We start from the raw sequence: 7,794 nt of genomic DNA, 5'->3' as shown, positions 1-7,794 counted from the left end.
ATATGTTTTCACTGGGGTTTATATTACTTTAAAAACAACCAATTACAGATAGTAAAACATGGGGCCAGTCATGCTGCCATTCTCTTTTGTAATCAATCAAGACTTACAGGAGAAGCAGATAAAACAAAATGAATACACCTTAAAAAGATGTGAAAAGTAAATACAAAAAAAGAAATCCACATTGAGAGATGTGTGGTAGGCACTAGGCCTACAGTGAAGACGCCCATGCTCCATTTCCGAGCACCTCGGTTTGATCAGCGGCTCTGACCCTTGTCTCCAGCATTTTGCTAAGGCACACTCTGGGAGGCAGTGGTGATAGCTCAAGTTGTTGGATTCCTGTGTTACCCAGGTGGTAGACCTGGACTGAATCCCTGGCTTTAGACTTCAGTCCTGGGTTGGGAGGGCCACTGCAGGCAATGAACTAGTTGGGGAATGAACTAGTAGACTTCAGCTCTTTCACTCTCTCTCTGCCCCTCAAGTAGAAAACAAATAAATAAAAATTTGAGAGAATTTGGGATCTGATGGTTCCAGGTTAGGGTGGGAGGTGTGTCTGACCTGGAGCACAGCAGATCTGTCTCGTTGATCTGTTGTTCTATAGCTTTTTTGCTGAAGGAAGAATTATAAATTCAGAATTACTGACAACATTTCCACCCACCTCTGCCATCCTGAGACTGAGACTGGAGGATCCAGACAGCTGCTATGACAGAGGCATAATGTAGAAAATCAGATACACAGAAACTGCACATATGAAACAGACAAAATGGGTGCAAATACTACAAGAGGAAGCTTAACCAGATTTGTGCAAGAAGTATCTCAAAAGATGTGGTGAATCCTTGCACCACAATTTCTTGCCATGCTTTTCACAAAGTAAGAATTATGAAAAGAATGTGTAAGGATTCAAGAGCTATGGAAGCAGAATCTACGAGATTGGAGGGTAGTGATCGGCATTTTTTACAGCAACCAGAATTATTCCTCAGCATTTTAACATTGCACATTACCCATTTAAGGAATCAATTTCTTGCCTTTCAAAGATATGATTCAATTAGTACAATTTATGTTTTCTTGTACAATCAACAAATAGAGGCACCTGCCATTGTTTAGCAACCTAACACTTATTAGGAAGATATGGAAGGACACAATACCTTTTCTATCATTTGTTCTCTGGGTTTCTAGATATAATGACTTTACATATCATTATTAACTGACAACACAAAAATATATCTGTACGATCATACCCCTAGATTATGTCTATTGTCCCTATGCAGTTATCAATAGCATTCCTTTTGATTCTGGGGGTCCTTGGTTTGGGGCACTCGGTTGAATGTCAAGTACAGTTGTCACTACCTGCAAAGCAAACCACAATCCGACCACACCTTGCATCTCCATGTCTACTGTCTTATTCCATGTAGCCATTGTCTCTTCTCTAGAAATGTGATAGTCTCTCATTTCCAAATTTTTCCTCCACAGTCCTCACAAGACATCTGAAGAGATTATAGTCATTTCCTAGAGTTGCTGTGACAAATCACCATAAATAAGGTGGCTTAAAGCAACAAAAATGTATTTTCTAGTGGTTCCGGAGTCCAGAAATTCAAAATGAACGTGTAGGGGTAGCTACAGTCTCTCTGAAGGCTCAAAGAATGCTTCAGTGCCTCTTGCAGCTTCTAGTGTTGATGGTAACGTGTGGTGCTCCTTGGCTGGCAGAGGCACCTTTGTAGTCTGCCTCCATCGTCACAGGTCCTCTCTTTCCCTCTGCATCTCTGTGCTCACGTTTCTCTCTTCTTACAAGGAAACCTATCACACTGGATTCAGGCCCACTCCAGTCTAGTATGACCTCACTTAACCTAATTATATCTACAAAGACTATTTCCAAACCAGGCTATATTCACAGATATAGAGCGCTAGAACTCAAACATATCTTTTTGGAGGACATAATCCAACACACAATAAGGATTCATTTAAAATATAATGAGGTCATGGGTGTTTGGTACAACAGTTAAGACACCACTTGGGACACCGATGCCCCACAACAAAGTGCCTGGCCAAATCCTGGCTCCACTTTTAACGTCAGCTTCCAGCTAATATGCACCCACCTGGGAAACTCAGATTGAGATCTGGGATCCTGACTTGGATCCAGCCTAACCCTAGCTGTTGTGCACATTTGGGAAGTGAACCAAATGATAGATGGAAGACCTCTACTGCCCCTTCAATAAAAAAAAAAAAAAAAAAAAAAAAAAAAAAAGCAGCAAATAAATAAGATATAAGTGAGAACAAGTCACTCCTCTCCCTCAACTCTTACAATGTCTTTGTCTCTCTTGAAATAGAACCCCTGCTTGCACATCGGCCTTCTTATCTGGTCCATGTCACTTCTATGAATGCTTCCTTCTCCATCCCAGTTCACTTACTGTGTTCCAGCCATCCTGACATCCTTACTCCTCTTCACAAGCATCACGAACACCATCCCCTCAGACCCATCATAGCCACTGCTCCTTTTGCTTGGAACTCCATTTTCCCATATACCTCAAAGGCCACAATTTCATTTTACCAGTGAATGTCATTGCGCTTTACTTTGAAGTAAATTCTAGGTTTTCTCATGAGTATATCCTTCTGTATAAACACACTCTAGCAACTGCTGCTCATTAGAAAAAGAAACAAATGCTTAAGGGATCAAGAGGGAATAAAAACACAATCCTTGACAATTTAGCATATTATAGATATTACACGAGTGCCTGGGAAAAATACATTGATTCATTTAATGTCAAACATCCTTGACAGTTGGATAATATCATCACCATACAGAGAAGCTAAGATTCAGAAAGTTTAAACAATTTTCCAGAGATTGCACAGCTCACAAGTGACAGTCAAGTTCCTTCCCAGGTTTACCTATGACTAAAAAGTTGTTTAAAATATGAGAAGCTGAGCAGGTGGCCAATTCTTTGTGTAAAAGGCAAGTGGTATAAGGTAAGTGTCACACAAAGAAGTTGCAGTAGGAAAACACAAAGACTATTCTAACCCCAAATCCAACATTTGTTAGTCTTTTTCATTGTTACCTGAGAGGCAAAGGGTGGGGGGAGGGAGAGGTTGAGGGAGAGGGAGAGGGAGAGGGAGAGAGAGAAGGAGAGGGAGAGGGAGAGAGAGAGAGAGAGACACATAGGGACATTCAGGCCAACAGAGTTCCCATTTTCTACTTCACTCCACAAGTGCCTGTGATGGTTGGGGATGAACCAGGAAAAGCCTAGGAAGTGGGAATTCAATCCAGGTCTCCAGTGTAGGTGGCAGGGACCCAAGAATTGGAGCTATCATTTGCTGCCTTGCAGAGGGCACATCAGCAAGAAGCTAGAATCCAGAGCCAGAACTGAAACTCCAACCCAGATACTCCTATGTGGGATTCAGGTACCTTAACCACTGTTGTAACTGCCAGGCAAACGCCTAGTCTGGATAATTCCTTTAGCATGTTGGTGTCTGTTAACTCGCATGTCAAGGGGGTTGAAAGTATATGTGTTTTTCTTGACATAAATTATTGAGAGGAGTGAAATACAATGGTTATCTGAAACAGATGTATAAAGGATAAAAAGTGCCTTTCCTCAAATTACTAAATGTAAACAGAAATAAACATATTTTTACCATGGAGAAAGCTGGCAGGCACAGCTTTAACGTTAACATGCTGTGTCACAGCATGGATCCCCAACACAACTTTAACCTTGATATCATCTGAACCATTGTTAAAGTGGTGATCAATATTGGGATGAATAGCATCATGAGCATGCTAACACAACACAATAAAAAAGACGTAAGAAAACGCACAATTTGAATCTAATCATGCTGAAAAACTGAAATGGAGAGACTATCTACAAAATAAGTAGTGTGCACTCTTCAAAAATGCCAAGGTCAAAAACAGAGACAAAAGCAAATGTTCAACATTCAAGTCTGAAAAGAACTGAGAACTAAACCGAGTACATGGCCCAGGATGTATCCTGATCCAAGGATGAATAGCTTAAAGATTACAACATTGGGGCAGTTAAGAAAAGTAAAGGGACTTTCAGTTATGTAAAAATGTTGCATTAATATTAAACTTCCTGATTTTGATCATCACACTCTGACTATATAAGAAATGTCCTTGTTTTTAGGAAGTACACACTGAAGAATCTCGGGGAGAGGGCACAATGTCTTCATCTTGCCCTATTAAGAGAGGGTGAGGGTGATGGAGCTAGTAGGCCAAAACATAAGCAACTGGTGAATTTGGGCGAAGGAAGGTTATTTGTACTATTTATGAATCTGTCTAAAACAACATCACAAATGATCACATTTTACAAACTAGTTTTGCACTTGATTCAACATAAAAGTACATTTTCTATTGGCATCCTTTATCAACACAGTTTAGAAGATTCTAGGAAGAAAGACAAAGCTTTTGTTTACCTTACTGGCTTTACAGAGCTTCACCCATGGCAAAAATTTCCTCAGCTTGAAAATGATACAGAAAGTTCTAACAAGTTTCTATTTAAACACTTGTTGCAATCAACACATAGGATGAAATTTTCTACACTTTACCTAATTAAATCAAGATAGAGTAATTATTGTGAACTTCTATCTCATCAAAAGCAAATGGAGACTATTTGTTGAAATAAGATGGCAATTACAAAAAAATTGATCCTTATGAAAATACAGTGATAGAAATCAGAAAGTCAGACAGGTAAAATTCATCAATAGTCACCCAGAACGTTCTGGGATATAGCGAAGAAGGTTCAGATGAGCCTATATGAATGGCAGCCTGCTGGGGTGGGTATCCCATTACCACTGGAACCTATATATTAAGCAATATATTTTAAGTAATACTAGGCAAATGTCACAGAATGTCATTATGTAACTAATTGCCCTGAGTCGGACTTCATTCTCAACTAATGTCCTACTGCTTTTAATTTATTTCTCCATATAGTTTCATACAAGGAACTGATCAATGTAGCTCAAATTTTCTGGTCAATTGGGAAGTTATATTTCTTAATGATGCTTAATTGGCCAGTATTGTACTTTATGTATTGCCCCTATATGAGTTGGTACAAACCATTATACCAGAGACCAAATGTCTCCTGCTGTAACAATAAATGAAATTTTTAGATCAGAAACTCTGATGATCAGACACTAGAACACAGTGACTTTTTTAGGGCAAAGTCATCAGGAATCCCAAATTAGTAAGAAAGGCAATGCCCCCTGTTGTGGGTATTTCTGATTCATCTGTTTTCTGGTCACGGTCAACTTGTCCTTTGGGAAACTACTCATCTCCCATCTTTATTTTTCAACTTAGATAGGGTGACAACTCATCTGATTTAATGTATAGCCAATTCCATCACCCTTCTAGATTGGTCAGATGAATGGGCAGCTACCCCCCAAACCCCAGGGCAATTCAGTCATCATTGTCTCCCTGGTTTTCATTATTAGTCACTCGGACAAATACACTGTCTTTACCAAATGCTGCCTGGAGCTTCTGGTAGCTCTTTTGCCACAACATGAGAATAGCCTTTTGGATCAACATATGGCTAGAAGAAGTTAGGACACAATTTTACAACGATCACGTATGCACCTGGGACTGGCCATACCCAGATCTCTCCACTGCATGAACCAGTAAATCCCTTCATTGGCTTGTGACTGCTCAAATCAGATTTACCTAATTTTTTAACCAAGAAATTCCTCTCTGATACTTACTTTGAACTGAAATTTATGAAACCATGAATTTCTTGAAAATGCAAGCTCTTGGAAAAACATGCCTTATAATTTCAGTCTCTGAAAAAACAAGAATAAAAAAACTATTGCATTTTCATTACTTTTCAAAACTCTCTGGTGTTTATTAACCAGAGGAGAGATGTCTGGTGTTTTGTATGTATTTTGAGGGTACAGCAATCAGAGACCTTGTCACCCAGGCAATTCTATGTATTTATCACTTTGTGTTTTCTTCTTTTCCTGAGTTGGACCATGTGGGATAAATGAGATAATTGGTAGTCACCAGTCCTGGCTTCCCACTCCTTCCTGGGCATATTGTGAACCTCTTCCTCAAACTGTGCAGCTTGAAGGTAATTTCACAGGACAATTTTTAGCCTGTGGTTATGGATGGAGTTTGCATGGATTAGATTTGTCTTCAGATGAAGTCTATTAGTGCTGCTGCTGAGGGTCCTTCTGGAATCCAGTTGATTAAGAACTGATTGATCTTTTCTGGCACCATAATACTTAGTGATAGGAGCAAATCTATAGGCCTATGCGAGGAGGTAGGAGTGGACATAGAAAAATTCAAGCAACGAGAGTGAATAGATTTCATCTCTTAGGTCAGCGCTGATTGATTTATTTGGCTCCTTGCCCAGTATGTTGAAAATGGGTCAAAATTTATGAGAAATTTCACGATAAAACATGTGCTGACCTATCATCAGCATCTGTCGTAACAAGGATGTAGGAAATGGAGACATGACACTCTTGATCCACCTCTGAAATTCCCATCATTCCCTGGGATTTCATGCAGAATTCTGAAGGTAATTGGATCTTCAGGTATAGAAAGGATTAAAAACTCTTTCCAAAAATACAGGAAGAGCTAGAATGAGCCCATTTGCCTACAGAATTTGAGATGTCATGTAAAATAAAATGAATACTCCTTGAATGGAAAGCTCAGAATAATTTTATCCCAGGCATAGGGAAAAGAAGTGGTTAGATTTTCCTGAAATGTGGGGCACACTAGGGGAAGGGAGTCTGAGTCACCAAAATGAATGGGAATTGCTCCTCTAGGCAGGGACTTTTTTATTTTCTGTGTCTTTGTATATTCAGCATCTATATTTTTTCTATCAATAAATATAGAACAATTGGCCCTCAGTGAATATTTTCCAAAAAAATCAAGGAGCACATTAAGAATGACATGGTAATTTGCATGACCATAGTTTGTATGAAATCAAAATCTTCATACTTAGATTGTATTTGACAATGGTGAAGGAGTCGGTGGTGTGAATGGTGGTGCATAATTACAGATATTGCTGGAATCTGTCTTAAGAAATGTCTATGAGGGTACGGTACTGTGGCTCACTTGGCTAATCCTCTGCCTTTGGTGCTGTGCTTTGGCGCCTATGCTCACATGGGACACTGGGAGGAGGCACCTCCTCCCATTCGGATTGGCACAGCGCCGGCCGTAGCAGCCATTTGGGGGTGAACCAGCGGAAGGAAGACACTCTCTCTGTCTCTCTCTCTCACTGTCCACTCTGCCTGTCAAAAAAAAGAAAGGAAGGAAGGAAGGAAGGAAGGAAGGAAGGAAGGAAGGAAGGAAGGAAGGAAAGAAAAAGAAAAAATATCTATGAATCCTGGGGAGCATGTGACCACCACTAGGTCAGGAAGGTAGGACCTCAGTCATGCCTATCCAGTGCCAGCAGCAGCCACAGTAAAATGTTCTACCTGCCTAAGGCATCGCTGATGTCAGCTGTAGGGCTCTTAGTGCTCAGATACACTCTTCTCTGCGCTGCTGAACCACACTCTAGAGATCCTCCTCATTCTTCCTCCTTAATCAAACAATATACCTAGAGCTCTAGTTTCTGCATCAGATGATATTTACTCATCTCTGCCTTCTAACAGAATGGAGAATTCTGTTAGAATTGGTCGGGTGAACCAACCAATCACAAGTGTTTTAATGCTGCAGCTCTCTTGTGGGGTAGGCAAAAGTTAGAAGGTTGGCATATTTGTCACTGCTTTGCCTTCTATCTGCTTGATCTGGCTTAAAAACTGTGGCTTATCTTAAGGGAGAGAACTGATTTGTAAACACGGATACTCAAGTCTACA

Source organism: Lepus europaeus, chromosome 10, assembly GCF_033115175.1.
Source record: "Lepus europaeus isolate LE1 chromosome 10, mLepTim1.pri, whole genome shotgun sequence".
Taxonomy (NCBI): domain Eukaryota; kingdom Metazoa; phylum Chordata; class Mammalia; order Lagomorpha; family Leporidae; genus Lepus; species Lepus europaeus.
Note: the sequence above shows the minus strand (reverse complement) of the source record.